The sequence below is a fragment of the Pipistrellus hanaki genome (assembly GCF_964339955.1).
Source record: "Pipistrellus hanaki genome assembly, chromosome: 17".
NCBI lineage: Eukaryota > Metazoa > Chordata > Mammalia > Chiroptera > Vespertilionidae > Pipistrellus > Pipistrellus hanaki.
Window position 1 is genome coordinate 23,827,702 of NC_140519.1, and position 17,117 is coordinate 23,844,818.

The window sequence follows — 17,117 nt, forward strand, 5'->3', positions numbered from 1 at the left end:
AGCATTATTTTGTGCCATTATATTGAGAGAGCCATTTTCTGAGCACAAGATTACTTTTTAAACAACAAGTAGATGAGGGTTGTGTCTGGAACAAAATTAATTTATATATTTAGAATGTTGCTTTTTGTTTTCAAAAAGAGATATGCAGGATTGTAAATACATACAAAACATGAAGTTATTTTCATAAAGATTAATTCACATTATTTAAACACCCAATATTTTTTCTAACATAAAACTTAGGAATTTCTACAATAATATCCAATCAAATCAGTTTTATAGAATTAGAAATAATGCTACCTTCAGAAAAGAGAACTTCCGAAATGACATTTAGAAGATCATATTTGGCCTATTATAATTTGGACTCTCTTTTCCTATAAGCATCTGTGCTACTCCTTAAAGTGTTTGGCACAATTTCACAGCAGTGTGCCAGGGACACACATTCAAAAACCTAGTATATAATTGACTTTCTGTCGAAATTGCCTCAAAAAATTAAAAAGAACTGTTCCTATTTTAATCTCATTTTCTATCCTGTTTGTCTGCATGTGAAAGAGAAAAGGAAGTGTAATACTTGGCTACCAACACAATCCAAGCCAACTTTTGAAGTAATTTTCCCTGAATAAAAAGAATCCTTGGTCAGAGGCTCTGGTTTGTGGTGAAGAAGGAAATGTTAAATAAAAATAACGCTTCCAGGAGAAATGTATTTAAAACACTGTTCCCTTTCCATAAAACGGAATTAAATTTTCATTATACACGCATCAGTGAAACATTTCAGACTATATTCACCTTCTGAGCCATTTTGAGTTATTCATTCTCCAAAGAAATTTAAATTTTAATCATCCTAAACACTGCCTTCCCCTTTTCTCCTCTGCAAATTAAAATGCATAATAATGGCATAAATTTCATAAATAAATAAACACAGATTTCTTTCTTTCTAATCATAGCATTTAGTAACACTTTCTGGCTTGAGGCATATTAGACTTGTAAGTACATTTCCGCCTCTAAACAAATGAGTCTGATAATATAATCATTTGCCTCGAAGAATTTCTTGGATAAATAACTCTAAACAGTGCGAATGTAAAAAAAATTGGATATTAAGCAGATAGCAGGTTTACTTCTTGCCAGCCCCAAATTACAGATGACTTCTTCTGGATTGAAGCTTCGGGCCTTCATGGCCCTATCTGGGTTTCTCAGGGAATTCTGTGCACCTGTGCTAGTTAGCAGATAGTAATGGAAGAAGCATCAGAGTAAACACAGAGGCGCAGTGTTCCGAATGTCCAATCTGGCTGTGACTCCCGCTACAGCCTCTGAATCCGTAAATAAGTTACAACAGGCTGTTTCCTCCAGGCCTGTCCCTCACCCATAACAAACTAGAGGCATGGAAGGGCAGATGCATGATTGCAGGATGGCGGCATGTTATTCAGTCTAAGGCAGTGGTCGGCAAACTCATTAGCCAACAGAGCAAACTATCAACAGTACAACGATTGACATTTCTTTGGAGAGCCACATTTTTTAAACTTAAACTCCCTCTAACACCACTTCTTCAAAATAGACTTGCCCAGGCCGTGGTATTTTGTGGAAGAGCCACACTCAAGGGGCCAAAGAGCCACATGTGGCTTGAGAGCTGCAGTTTGCCGACCACGGGTCTAAGGGTTAGCAATGACTTCAGGCTGGGATGATACTGGCTCAAGCGGCCACTCTGATGTCAGTGGGAATGCCTGCTGGCCCTTCTGGGCCTCCATCAGTGTCCTGGGCACCTTGCCACTGTTCAGGATTGTTGACCCAGTTTCCCTGTGTGTCCTTCTGCTGTGGCATGGGAGTACACAGCTGGGGATGGGTACAGCCACCTGGGCAGCAACGAGCCCTCTTCCCCAGACTGCCTGCAGGTCCCGCCTGGCCTGTCACCAGAGGAGATGCCTACCCAGGATGAGTGCTGCAGAAAATGAAATCACCCTTTTCCAAAGCCCTTAACAGAAACAGCTCCCGCGTCTTCCTTGGAGGCCAGCAAGTAAATCACGCCCTGGAGTCTTTAAGAATTCTATTTACAGAGACTCTCGCCATAGCCAAATGTGTGTGGCAGGAAATATGTTAATTTTGTAAAATTGGATTTTAGTCTTTTACTCTGTAGCTACTTGGGAATGGATTCAAACTTCCATTCACTCACTCATCTGGTCCTCTAATAAACGTTATCTAGGGGAACAGGGGCTGTGGGCCAGGTGTGGGGCTGGATGCCCAGGGTAGAGGTGGAAGTAATAAGCAGAAGAGACAGAGGACTGTGTAGCCCAGTGGGGAAGATGAGAATGAAGCAGGCAGACAATCATCATGTGATGGGTCAGTGGTAGGCAAACTCATTAGTCAACAGAGCCAAATATCAACAGTACAATGATTGACATTTCTTTTGAGAGCCACATTTTTTAAACTTAAATTTCTTCTAATGCCACTTCTTCAAAATAGACTCGCCCAGGCCATGGTATTTTGTGGAAGAGCCACACTTAAGGGGCCAAAGAGCCGCAGTTTGCTGACCACTGTGATGGGTGATGGTATGGATCCTCTCTGTACTAGTGACATCCTGGGCAAGATAGCTCTTTCCTCATCTGTTGGCATTTGTAATGGGGTTGAGCAGGGTGGATGGGTGAATTGAGATCATGCATGTCAGGTGACTGTCCCAAGTGACACTCGGGCTGCCTCTGTCCTACAGGACTCTGAAGGTCTTTCCAGAGTTAGTGCTGGCTCAGGTTCTATATTCCCCACATTTTTATTTCTGAAGTAGCCCTTGTTTATGGATGTTGTTAAACAGAACAATAATAATAACCCGAATCTGAGAATTAGCGAAGGATGTTCAGAGTCCCATTTCAGATTCCCTGTCTTTACTGTTACCAGTATCTTTTTGGTCCTCATGGTAATCTTCACTTCCGGTTCAGGCAAAAACTATTAAAAGAGTTAATTTTTAAAAAATATATATTTTATTGATTTTTTTTATTTCAGAGAGGAAGAGAGAAGGAAAGGGATAGAAACATTGATGAAAGAGAAACATGGATTCAGCTGCCTGTTGCACACTCCCTACTGGGGAGGTGCCCGCAACCAAGGTACATGCCCTTGACTGGAATCGAACCTGGGACCCTTCAGTCCGCAGGCCAACGCTCTATCTCCTGAGCCAAATCAGTCAGGACTAATTTTTTTTTTTTCTTTATGAGGCTGATGAGTATGATGAAACAAGTCACATGGAAAATTATAAAATAGAGGGCAGATCCCGCAAAGAACAAAATCAACTGGATTCCTTGCTATATGACGGCTGAAGGGGTTACTTTAGTAAAAAGTTGGAAAGGGCAGGAGGAAAGCCAATCTTTCCCATCTCGGAGAGCTATGATTAAACCAGCTTCATTCCCTGAATGTGATTAAATCAACCTTTGAAAGCACAAACATCCCCCCAGGCTTTTCATTACTGTTTGTGACCAAGCATGCTGCCAGTGTGAGGCCGGGCAGGGAACAGCAGGACCCTGTGGGATGCTGGGGGTACAGGGAGCATTCTCCCATACTGTCATCAGGTTCCTTTCTCTGACGTAGGCCATAGCAGAGGAACGAATGCATGAAAAATAACTCAGAGCCTCTAATATTAGTCACTATACTAACATCTTTCAAAACCAACCAACTTGGATATTTCAAATTCAACAAATGATAGTATTTCTTGTGAGGTTTGGATGATACAAGGCGGTTTTAATTATTTCAGAAGTTTTGAAATCAACACATTCTGCATGCATACTACAGAACACACACTGCAACCCACAGCTTGGTGACTCCATGCTCACCCCCAGGAGACCGCGGATGTGAGTGCTAACGCTCCAATCCATGTCATTAAAACTTGCCATGTTCAGTGCAGGGACTTGGCTGTTTGCCTTATTTTACAGTGAAAACAAACAGAAAGAAAATGTTTATACTGCAGAAATAGTTCACAAAAGCACTGCAAAAATACGAGTCTCTGAATATTTAATGTCTGAATTTCCTGAAAATTAAAAGTAAATATTAGAAAGTCAGAGAAGTTTTATAATCAGCAAGGCACCTGCCACTCTATAACTTGCCTTTAAAGAGCTGGGAAAGTACCTGAAAACACAATATTCAAGGAGATGTATGAACACATTTTTTTTTTCAGTAAAAGAAAAGTCCAAAAAGTAACAGAATTTGTTTGACTAATTTGCATGACAGATGAAACCCCCTTAACTTTTTAAGGTTCCGGCTGTGTAAAGAACCATATAAGCCGAACCCATGCACCCTGCACTCCATTATCAATGGTAAGAATGATGAAGGTTCTGGAACCTTTAAAAAATTGTGTTAAAACTCTGCATGGTTGGTTACAAATGTACAGAGAAACGAACACTATAATTGAAAATACTATAATTGACAACATAAACACACTGAGAGTTTATTTTTCTGGAAAAAATTATCAGGAACTTTGTGAATATTCAATGCTTGCCTTCCTCAACTCATCCTATCACACACGAGCGAGGCAGGCACCTTTCCTAGGCCTTGCTGAATTGTCACAATCCTCACTGGATCAATTTCCACCTTATTTTATTTTTTTAGTTTAATGCTGTTATTTTATTAGCTTCTGCTATTTAATCCTTTGTACTTTCAATGTCATAAATATCTCCGAGAATTCCTTTCCTGTGGAGCTTTTGATGGCATCACTTCCTCTGGGACAGCTTTATTCCCTTTTTCATCACCACATTCCACCTTTACGCTGTTATGTTCCCTCCCTCAGCTCCTGTCTGCATGCTAGTCTTCCCAATGTGATGGCAGTGCCAGCATTCACACAGTGAGCTGAGCCTTCTATCTGCCTTGGATTTGAATTTTACTTCCTGCACCATCACTTTCGTTGCTTCGCTGCCCTTCCACCTTGGTTGGCCAATTCCCTTTAAAACACACACACACACACACACACACACACACACACATTTCTTTATTGATTTCAGAGAGGAAGGAAGTGGGACAGAGAGATAGAAGCATCAATGATGAGGGAGAATCATTGATTGGCTGCCTCTTGTACTCCTCCTACTGGGAATTGAGCCCACAACCCAGGCATGTGCCCTTGGCCACAATCGAACTTGGAACCCTTCAGTCCACAGGTTGACTGAGCCATATTGGATAGGATGGCCAATTCCCTTTTGAAGTATTCATTTTTATAAAACATCTCCTTATCATGTTGCAACAAGGAAGCAACATGAAGCAACATGACTACATGTTTTTCCCTTTGGGAGTGAACCGAATAACAGATGTGCAGTGACCCATCCCTGATGGACCCTGCATGAAGTGACCTGATTGATTGTCCATCATGATAAGCATCTGCTATTTACAGAGTGATCTGTGGATGGAAGAGTTAGCGACGCAGTGTGCACTCTATGCAATTACAGTTAATGTACTATGGGAACTGAAATTTAAACTGCGGTGTTGACAACTGGGTTTATTTAGCTAACAACATGTAATCAAAATTCATGCTAACTGGAACCATGTAAAAGCAAAGAAAAATAATTGGGCAGAATTCAAATCTGCTAGAAACTTTTGCTCTAACTCTGTGGGCTGCAATGGAGTATTTCATATTTTTTTATGCTGCGCCAACAACCAGATTCCCAAGCTTTACCCAAACATTCAAAGTTGGAAAAGACATCTGAATACAGGAAAAAATGAGACCTTCTGCGCCGAAACCGATTTGGCTGAATGGATAGAGCGTTGGCTTGGCGACTGAAAGGTCCCGGGTTCGATTCCGGTCACGGGCATGTACCTTGGTTGCGGGCATATCCCCAGTAGGGGGCGTGCAAGAGGCAGCTGATCGATGACTCTCTCTCATCGATGTTTCTAACTCTCTATCTCTCTCCCTTCCTCTCTGTACAAAATCAATAAAATATATTTTTTTAAAAAGTTAAAAAAAAATGAGGCCTTCTGAAAAAGAACCCAGCCATTCTTTTTTTGTTGCTGTTAATCCTTATCTGAGGATATTTCCCCATTTATTTTTAGAGAGAGTGGAAGGGAGGTGGGGAGGGAGACCCTTCAGACTGTGTGCGGACACTCTATCCACTGAACCAAACCAGCTAGGGCTCAACCATCCTTTTTAATGCAATAAAAACTGGACCATCAAAACAACAACAAAATAACACTATATGCTGACTGTTTTATATCTATCATCTCAGTTAATGCACACAACCCCAAGGAAACAAGGCTCCGAAGTTAACTGGCTCACCAGCGTCACCACAAGAGTAGGTAGCAAAGCTGTGATAAAACCCAGGTGTATCCAGCTCCAGAACTTGTCCTCCAACTTTATGTCCATGGAGCCCAAAGCAATTTCAGAAAAATGGCAAAAATCTTTGCAAGAGTCCCTCCCCTCTAGAAAGGACAATGCCACCCGGAGCACCTGGTTCTACTGCTGTTTACAACTCTCCTCTGCACCTTTAATAGTTACCCATCTGAGGGCCCGCTCAGTGCCCAGGGAAGGCAAAGGAAGACATCTGTAGAGACTGATGGGAGAGAACCCACAGCCTACTATGTGCCAATAATATCATGTGGCTGATGCAAGTTACCCAGTTAAAATTCAACCTGTATTCCCAGAAGATAGACTGGTTTTCTCCATTAATAAAGTATTTTTTTCCCCCTTAAAAAAATCACTGAGCCTTGTCAGTTGAGAATCTTTTTTGGAATATTATTTCAGACAATGTAATTTTATTTTGGTTGGTTGTATTCGCATAAAAAATTCAATTTCAAATATTTAAAGAGCATTAAAAAAGTAATAAAGTCTGATGATTTTTTTTGAAAATACATAACTATAATATAAAACTAAGGGATTTTAGTATAAAAACTGTGGGGAGTAATTATTTTAAAAGCAGATAAATATTGTCTTACCAACATAGAAGGCTGCAAACAAATTATTGCAGTTCAATTTTAACACATATGGTCAATTGTATATGATATAAAAGATGTCTGTAGTTATTCTTTCATTTAGTCTCATTCCACCCTCTAGCATTCCCCTTCCTGGGTACAAAGAAAATCATCCTTATGTAAAAAGACACATTTACATTTCATTTTTTATTTGCAGTTTCAGTGGATGAGTTTCTACTTTGTCCAGGAACTCAGGGTCTGCCATCTTTTCTATTAGACTTTCTCAAAACCCACTGCACACACTTCACCTTGTGAAGGCTCCACTGCAATTCTTGACAACAGACCACTTGGAACTAAGTGCTCCTTTCTGACCACGTGATTCTGCATTACACTGTAAGAAACATCTTATCTAACCAATGTGCTTCTTAGGTTGAAAGATAAACTTGGAAATTGAAGTCTTAGGAAAACATCAAAGCATGAAACATAAGTATGCTGAGAAGCAGAGGTTAATGAGCTGGATATAGAATCAAGACCTCTCTGTCCTATTCTTCCATTCATTCATTTTGCAAATAGGAGTTACTGAGTGGATTTGAGTCCTAAGCACGGTGCCCCATGCTGAGAAGTAAGGCAAAACAGCGGCACAGGTCCAGCCTCTAACACGCTGCACTCCAGCTCCGCAGGCAACAAGGCAATTAAAGGGGAAGTGTGATACATCATCTGCTAGAATCATGATCAGAGCACTAGGGCAACTTGAAATAAAGGCACTAAAAGAACAGTGTGGGGCTGTGGGAGGTGGAGAGAGGGGTTTTCTAGAAATGGATTTCAAAGGACCAGAAGTTCATTTGAATCCTGATTCACATTCACAGTCTACGGGGTGCCAGGTGAGGAAACAGAATGGGCTGGACCAGTGATTCCCAAAGTGGTCGATATCGACCCCCAGGGGTCTATGACAACCTGCAAGGGGTCTACGTCAGCGGAAAAAAAATTTGGGGGTCCATGAAATGAAAATGGGGGTCCACAATAGTGGATCTCAACATACACTGATAGTACCTATTTACTTACATCATATTATCTTATAATATAAAAACATATAAATTATTTATAAAAGTACCTATGAAGTAAAAAATTTATTATGTTTATAAAATTGTGTAAGTTGTAGGATAAAAACCTGCACATAATGATATACCAGTATCATCTTGTTACAAGCATACGCGCAGTAAACATTCTTGCCAATTTTTGTCTCAAAGCTTCGCGAACTTGCACCGACTTGTTCAATTCGTCACTCTATAAATATGAATGTGAGAAAAATACGTTCATTCGTTTTCTGAATCTTGAATAGGAAAGTGCTGAGAAAATATTAAAAAAAATATAAACTGGTAGTTTATCATACAAATTATAGTGAATCAGTGTTATTTTCTTTGAGAATGCCAGAGAAAAGTAGGTACATTATTTTTTTATTAAATTTTAACACTAAACTTTACTACAGTTAGAAATTTACAAAAAAATCAATATCAGGTAAGTAGGGGGTCTACCCAAAACCGGAAAACATGGCAAGGGGTCTACGGCACAAACAAGTTTGGGAACCTCTGGGCTGGACAAATAAAACTACTATGACTCATTTTTGCACCTTTGTATTTCCTGGAAGGGGCCAAAGTAATGAAAAGGGTGGGATCTGGGGCATTGTATCTGTACACTTTATAACCAAGGTTGGCTGATGTCTGGGAAGTGACATGAGTATTTGCTTATAGAAATATATGTCATAATTTATGTATAGCATTAATTGAATCAACTGTATGAACTTCCTGCCTTCCCCACTTCCTCCCTTACAAAGTTTTACAATTTCAAGGAGTGAAACTTCTCAAGTGTCCTAGCAATGGTTACTTGGCATATATGAAGTATCATTATTAGCAATATCAAATGTGACACTTTTCAGATGAGGAATCTATTTACAACTTGAATGCTTTTCTTGCAATAATTTTAGCCATTCAAAAGCTAGATATTAATTTCAGATTTATTTTTTAATACTAGCACAGAGTTAATGTTCCTGAAACTAGCCGGAGGGATTAGAAGCTAGTGCGTGTGTTTCCATGGAAACAGACTGCCTTGCCTTGGAGAGATCATTTCATACATATCATATAACCCAGCAACCACACGGGAGAGAAGAGAAATCTGCATTTCAGGTTTTTAGATTCACCATCAATTTTGATTTTTGGTAGAATTTTTATTTTTATTGAGAATGCAGATAGCATTCATGTTAGGAAGTTACCTAAGCTTAATTAAAGAAAAAAATTGAATTTATTGGGGTGACATTGGTTAATAAAATTATATAGGTTTCAGGGGTACAATTCTATAATATAGCATCTATGTATTGTTCACCACCCCAAATCAAGTCTCCATACATCACCATTTCTCTCCCTTTTTCCTTTTCTATCTCCCCCACCCCCTTCCCTCTGGTAACCACCATACTGTCCTGTGTCTAGCAGTTGTCACCTTTCCCACCCACCCCCCTTGAATTCTTTACTCTTTGTCTGTCAACGACCATCGGGCATGTGTGCTGATGGACACATGGTAGTGATCAAGTCACCCGACGCTTTCGGCTTTCACTTTCATTCATGCTGCGAATCACAGGACACCCGATTACAAAATCTCTGGATCCTGAGAGGAGGGGCTGAGCCAAAGGCTGGACATCGGCGTCACCCTTCAAGGGATGAAACTCAACAAGTGGCTGCTGTCCAGCTGGGGCTTCAGGAACACCAGCTGGACAGCCGAGTAGTGGCAGCGGACCAAGTGACCTGGAGAAGGACCACGCAGAAAGCATGGACCAGCGAGGCTTACCCCCCAACTAGAAACAAGTGCAGTAGATGCCCCAAACCTGAAGCTGGGTGGTCGCAAACCCCTAAATTAGGACGCCATCCTTGGGGCTAGTTTTTTGTTTGTTTGTTTATATATATATATATATATATATATATATATATATATAAATTTTATATATATATATATATATATATATAACAATTTTATATATATATAACAATTTTATATATATATATATATATATATATATATATATATATATTGATTTTTTTTTTATAGAGAAGAAGAGAGAGGGATAGAGAGTTAGAAACATCGATGAGAGAGAATCATCGATCAGCTGCCTCTTGCACACCTCCCACTGCAGATGTACCCACAACCAAGGTACATGCTCTTGACCGGAATCGAACCCGGGACCATTCAGTCCAAAGGCTAACGCTCTATCCACTGAGCTAAACCGGTTTGGGCTATTTTTAAAGAAAATGTTTTCATCCTCCTGTGCCTCAAGTATAAGTCTGGCTGGAGAGATGAGCATGTTCACCTTTTGGAGTGGCACTTACTTTTGGCCACTGCAGAGCTGAGTGACCATCTAAGGGGCAGGATTTACTGGGAGGGCCCTTGAATAGGAGGGCGAAGGCCCAGCCAAACCCGCAGTGCACACGGACCCCAAGCAGCAAGCAGCCCCACAGGGCTGGGACTCAGGGGCTTCGGTTTCCCCATCTGAACCAAGAGCAAGTGAGAATGAAGTGAGAAAAGCCAGGGGAGAGCTCACAGTGGGGAAAAGTGCACAGCCTTGCAAGCATCCAATGAATGTCAGCTGCTGTCATTATTCTGGTTCGTGTTATTAGTATTGTTAATACTGAAAACTAGGCACTGTCCTCTGCTGGGCCTTGTGGGGTAAAACTCAAGACAATCTTTATAAAGGACGAGAGAAAAGGACTGAGATCCTGAAAGAAACTCTCACAAGAGTGCACAGACACTTTAGCTTGATTTTGAATAAAACTAGAGAACTGGAGATAAGCTACCGAATCTTGCTCATGGAGGACCCCTTTGGGGACGAGAGCACGAGATCACACTTCAGATGCATAATGAAGAACATTTTTTAAAAGATGCCATTAATGGTGAAAAAAATGTTTTTAAGGTAAAAAATTGGTTTCAGTGGTATTTTACTTCCATGAAAATGTTTTCTTCTAAACGGTGACCTCGTGACCTGAAAATAAACAGGGGCTGTGTGAACTCTTATGATGAATAACTTTAACTTAGAAGTAAAACTTCTCATCGATGCCTCCATATAACATCTGTCCCTCAAATTTTCTGTACTGTATCATTACAACGCTAGGATGTTTATGCTCTTTCTGCCAGTGAGTTTCTTTTCCAATTGTCGTAATTATGTTGGCCGTGATCCAGTTAGCACACCAAGTAGAATAACCTCGAAGTAAAAAATCATGGGCTCCAATCAGAAACAATTACCAGGGGAAGACATGTACTTTGGATAGTGGAATAGTGGCTTTAAGCTCAGATTTGATTTTTGTGTGTATAGAGCAATAAAATAAAACAAAACATAAAGTAAATTAAACCACAAAACTAACCTACTCTGAATCTAAGGCCCCTTGCTTTAAGCTCCACAACAGAGGAAAGCGACAGTCAAGTATAAGCACTAGACATCAAAATACATCCCAATGCAAAGAATAAATTTGAGAGCGCTAATTTTCTCTGAACTGTTGAAATTATAGCTTAGCCAAAGATGACCTTCAAGCGGTGACTTTATGATCCTCGTACACTGAAGGTGACCCACTGACGCCAATAATGCACAAAGGCAGAATCTGATGGGCGGTATTAAGGCCACGTAATTGATATGAAATAAAACCATTCATCTGCGAAGGTTTTTAGTTTAGCTTCTCCCTGCCCTTTGCTGGACAATTTAATCCTCATCCTAAACTTGAAAGCTTCCCTGCAGAGTTTCCACCACTATTAAAGGAATATTCATGGCACAGGCTCTGAGCCTGTCAAAGGCAGTATTTATGCACATGAGGCCATAAAACTGTTGTAACAAGGAAAAACGCTGCAGATTTACAAGAGGAGATGTTTACAAGGCAGCGAGTTGATGGGCATGGGTTTCACCTTGTGAGACCTCGGAGCAAAAAGTCAGTATAAAAAGCAGAAACCTCTGTCCTTGATGGTGTTTGGACAAAGGAGCGCTTCCCATTGGAATGTGGAACTCCCATACCCTCTTGCTCTTCCCCTAGGATGGGTTGCACCCAAGATGAGGACGGGACTCTGACAGGGTGCTCAGTGTTCCTGGAATTTCCACCCACATTCTAGTGCACACATTCAAGTGACCTTTCTGAAGTTTGGGAAATGAAGGTGGAGATGGAGGAGGTCATAGAGGGGATAATTGATGATGGGGGGGAAAAATAAAAAAATAAATAAGATTTAAAAAATAAAGGTTGGGCAATGAGAGAAGTATTATTTGCTCATTAAGCTGAGTGTTTATATTCATAATATCCCATAAACAGAAGCATATACAATCCCTTTACTCAAATCTCTCCCAAGAATAAAACACTATATTATGGAAAGATATATTTACTGAACTCAGAATTTAACCACAAAAGAGGAGCCATTCTGTCAGGAATGTCATTTTGTTGAAGGAGTTCTAAACTGGATATGTGACTTAAAAATATGTGGCTCTGGTGGAACTGGGAATTCAACTCAGTAAAATCATGACATCTACGGAGAGATTGGGCAAGTGGGAAAATTGTTTTATACAGACTCACTCAATATATGCGTGCACGTCATAAAATGAGATTTGATGAAAAAAACAAAAAGTTGTGATTATGTGTCCTTTAAAATTGTGAAATTATTTATAATCCCAGGATAATAGGTGTAAAATAAGTAGATTTTTTTAAAGTATCTTGTGCAATGATTAAAATAGGTACCATAATAAAATGTACTTTTCCATTTAATTTCATTTTAGCCGGCATTTACTGGGCTTCGCCTATGAGCCTGGTGCTATTCCGCCAGGAGGGATACAACAGTGACTGAAAAGGCTGCTCTGCCCGGGGAATCAGACGAGAGAGCAAGAGATACCACCTGGATTGAAGGGGCTGTTTCAGTGCAGGGATGATGGGACGTGAGGGACTATGGCACCACCACAGAGCCGCATGTGGGGGTATGTCACAGAGCCCCAGGGTTAAATGAAGCCATTCTAGAAGCAATGACCTCTGGGAAGGCCTGGGAACAGTACAAGCCTGAGCCCAATGGCACAGAGGGCTTGGTATTCACAGGGACTGTGGGTCCGTTGACCATCCTAGAGGAAAACCCTGTGTGTGTAGGGGGTGGGAAGGAGGGAGCGGGGAGAGAAGGAACAGTAGAGGTAGACAGACTGTTGTGGGCAATCTTTTATCCAAGTGAAGGGGCCTGAAACTGACCTCCTAAGTGATGGGAGCCATGAAATAGTGGGGAACAGGGAGCAACTGGATACTGTCCATTGCTAGTGTGCTGAACCGATCTGAGGGGCCAAACCCCAGAGAAAGTGGGACCAGGGTCTTAACTGGGTATTTGGTACTGAGCGAGGGAATAGGGACTTTCTCTTCTAGGGAAGTCTCTTGGCCTTCCCCAGCAAGTCTATTTCTGGGGAGCTGCAAATTAATTTTGTAACCCAAATAATATTTCCTCATTGACGATGTACTCATGTTTATATTAATTCCATTGATTTTCTTTTTAATTGGCATAGGTCCCTAAAGGATAGAACTCAGAATGCAATAAGAACCTTGATGTTCAGTAGTCTTCAAAGTATTTTTAGCTTCAGAAGCTTCCCCGAAGTGAAGGCTTTGTGGAATATTATCAGTACAGAAAATAGACAGGTGCAGAGTGATTTGGGCTGGAGCAGGGCCTCACATCTCAAGGCCCCATCAGCCTTGAAACCTCCTAGTCAAGTACCTCAGGGAACAGAGAGTTTGAAAGCCACTGCTGAAGCTGAATTCCTTCCTTCTACTCACGAGCAAGTGAGGAGCTGGTCCCTGGCAGAGGTGTCGTTTTCGAGTTGTGATGTAGAAGGAGGCAGAGGGGCTTGTGGTCTGGCTTTTCCAGTTGGGAACCACGAAATTTTGAGAAGGCATGCTTCTCCTTTGCTTTTGTTGTCTCATCTATAAAACCCAGACAATAGTTCCTCTTACCCATCAAAACTATTGAAATGCAAGTTCTTTGTAAAATGTGTTAGTTCAGTGGTTGGCAGACTGCGGCTCGCGAGTTTGCCGCTCTGTTGACAAATGAGTTTGCGGATTACTGACCTAGACTCTCGATTCCAATAATTACAGGCTGTTATTGTTCCTTGTAATTAAGCCCCTATCCCAGTGGTCGGCAAACTCATTAGTCAACAGAGCCATAGTTTGCCAACCACTGTGTTAGTTTATGAAAGAAAGAAAGAAAGAAAGAAAGAAAGAAAGAAAGAAAGAAAGAAAGAAAGAAAGAAAGAAAGAAAGAAAGAAAGAAAAGCAAATTGCTGCTGCTGTATCAGTGCCTCAAATCAGAGAACTGGGAGCAAACCAGGAACCTGGGTCCCAGATGCCAGGGGAGCCATCCAAGGGCCACGGGATGAGGACCGAGGTGATGTACAGCACTGGTCTCTGCAGCCACGATGATCAACAAACCCCGAGTGATTGCTTGGATGGCACCTGCAGCAAATTATTTCGTTCTGAGAAACCTCTTGTACCTCTGATCTGCCAAGAGACTATGGTTCCTAAAGAGAAAACAATTATCTCCAAAGTCTGAGAAACACCTGGCACACAAAACCATCACACTCGACGCACGCTGGCAACTTGTGTGAGGAAGCTGGATCGGAGCCAGACAAACTGGGGCTCGAATCTCGCCCCAGGATTCCCTGCTTTGTGCTGACAAGGACCTGTCCTGAGAGCTGTGGGAGATGATCCACATAAAGGACTCGGCATCACCGCTGGTCCCCGGACACGCCCAATAAATGCTCAGCACAACACCAGCCTCCAGTCTTCTGCTCGAGCGACCTGTCATGTAAGTCATCACATCCCAGAGCTACCTGCCCACCAACATCCCCATCTCCGCGGGGAAACACGCCAGACGGAAACGCACTCTGAGCATCAGCACCCACTGCTGACCAGCGAGGAGGCTGGAGACTGAAGAAGGCAACTTGTGAAGGATTCTGCACATTGCAGCAAGAATGCACATGTTTCGCCAAAACCAGTGTGGCTCAGTGGATAGAGTGTCAGCCTGCGGACTGAAAGGCCCCAGGTTCGATTCCGGTCAAGGGCTTGTACCTTGGTTGTGGGCACATCCCCAGTAGGAGGTGTGCAAGAGGCAGCTGATCGATGCTTTCCTCTCATCGATGTTTCTAACTCTCTATCCCACTCCTTTCTGTAAAAAAATCAATAAAATAAAATAAAAAAGAATGGGCATATTTCAAACAGAAGTGGCACTCCCTACAAAATACCCTAAGAAGCACACAGCAGTCTCACTTCCGAAGGAGGCAACGTGCCAATGAAGTGGACAATAAAGTAATAAAAACTGCATATTACTTTTAAAATATAAAAACACTTCAGAGAGCACTTCAAAACCATGTCTCAATAATCTGAAAAGAGATCAACTGGGTGCAAATGTCTAATATATAAAGTGATGTGAGACACAGTTGTATTTAAGATTAGTAAGGTACACTGCAAACATATACAATGTCAAGTACCATAATAAGATCCCATGAGAAACCCTAAAATGTTGCAGATCTGGCTTAAAATGTCTTCAAGGGATCTCTCAATTTCCTGTTTCTGCATGGGAAAATTTTAAAAATATATTTTATTGATTTTTTATGAGAGGAAATGGGAGGGATAGAGAGTTAGAAACATCGATGAGAGAGAAACATCAATCAGCTGCCTCCTGCATGCCTCCCACTGGGGATGGGCCTAAACCAAGGTACATACCCTTGACCAGAATTGAACTTGGGACCCTTCCGTCTGCAGGCTGACTCTCTATTCACTGAGCCAAACTGGTTAGGGATGACTGGAAAATTTAAAATTACAACCTACTATATCACTTTTCTTAGTCACTCAATCGATTGCTTCATGAGCAAAGGATGTTAACAGTAAGAGAGAAAGATGCTCTCAAAGGCTCCAAATGATGCAATTTACTCAGACCTCCCAGTCCTGGAGACTCCTCCCCTCAGAAGTGCTGAAGGTCCAGTTAGGACAATTATCACTGCACACAGCTATTGGACTCCAGGGCAGTGGGCAATGCCACCTGGGCAGGCAGGCAGCACTCAAGGAAGGCAGTGAGGAGTAACAGCTATAGGAAAGCAGAATGCAGCACATTACATAATGGGGACAAGTCCTTGGCGGGTTCAAAGCAAAGAAAAAATATATATCTGGTGTATGCTTCTGGGGAGAAAGTAAGCGTCAGTCTTAAAATGCTTTCTAAATTCATGTGCCAGGTACACTTCAGGGCAATGCATTATCCTCTCTAAAAGATGCCAGTTTCCTGAAGTGAAACTTTTTTCAGGCTCAGGTTCAAGAAACGTATGCATCATCCTGGTTTATGACAAGCCAACGGTCAAATGTGTAAATGAAATCTATAAAGGAATTAGCTTTCCAGCATTTTCTTGTACTCAATGGAGGGGCATGACCAAGAGATGAAAGAAGGGGCTCTCTTTTCCTTATAAGTACAAGATAAAATGTGGAGCCACAAATAAAACCAGGAGAATAAGAGAAAACGAGGCTCTGCTTTTTCTCCTAATTTTGCCATCTGCTGCCAGGTTTAGAGCAAAGATGCAGAGCCTGAGATGCAGAGATGGCAGTGGGCTGGGGAAGAGAGTCATGAATCCATATGCCCAGCCTCTGCAGGCCTCCTATGACCATGCATGACCATGCTGACATACCCTGTAAGGCAGTGTCCTTACACTCGGAGGGAGTCCTGGGAGAACAGAAGGTGAGAGATACTCCATGGGCTCTGCTTAGAATCTAATGCTACTGGGTGGGAATATTTACCATATTTCTCCTAGCAATGGTGCTATGAAAACTCCACTGGCGCCTGAGAGGAACCTCTTGGGAAGTAATCCATGAACAGGTGAAGAGTGGCACTTCATCACCCTCTCTTCACCTGGAAGAGGGAGACTGGTAGGTATTCAGGGCGTTAAGCTTACCAGCAAGAAGTCGTGATTGAAAAAAACAAACTGAGATCCAATTTTTTCCTTCTAACTGGATAGAACGAAAGCATGAGAATCTTGTATCACTTAAAACTCTGACACTATTTATAGGCTAATTGTCATTTCAGTGATGCTTCAAAATAGTTTTTTCATCTATTTTAAAAAATATATTTATATATATTTTGATTGATTTCAGAGAGGAAGGGAGAGGGAGAGAGAGAGATAGAAACATCAATGATGAGAGAGAATCATTGATTGGCTGCCTCCTGCACGCTCCCTACTAGGGATT

At 41.5% G+C, this 17,117-nt stretch overlaps 1 protein-coding gene across 10 annotated transcripts in view; it reads right to left on the minus strand.

Annotated features, from left to right (window-relative positions):
- Nucleotides 1-17,117, minus strand: part of FAM110B (family with sequence similarity 110 member B) — a 124,408-nt gene that overhangs the window by 34,470 nt on the left and 72,821 nt on the right. The window contains exon 1 of one of the 10 annotated variants that reach the window (XM_084864312.1): nucleotides 13,439-13,509. The exons of the other annotated variants lie outside the window; for them this stretch is intronic. The gene's annotated coding sequence lies outside the window, so the exon portion shown is untranslated. Of the gene's footprint in view, nucleotides 1-13,438; nucleotides 13,510-17,117 lie in introns of those variants that run through there. 10 annotated transcript variants of the gene reach the window in all.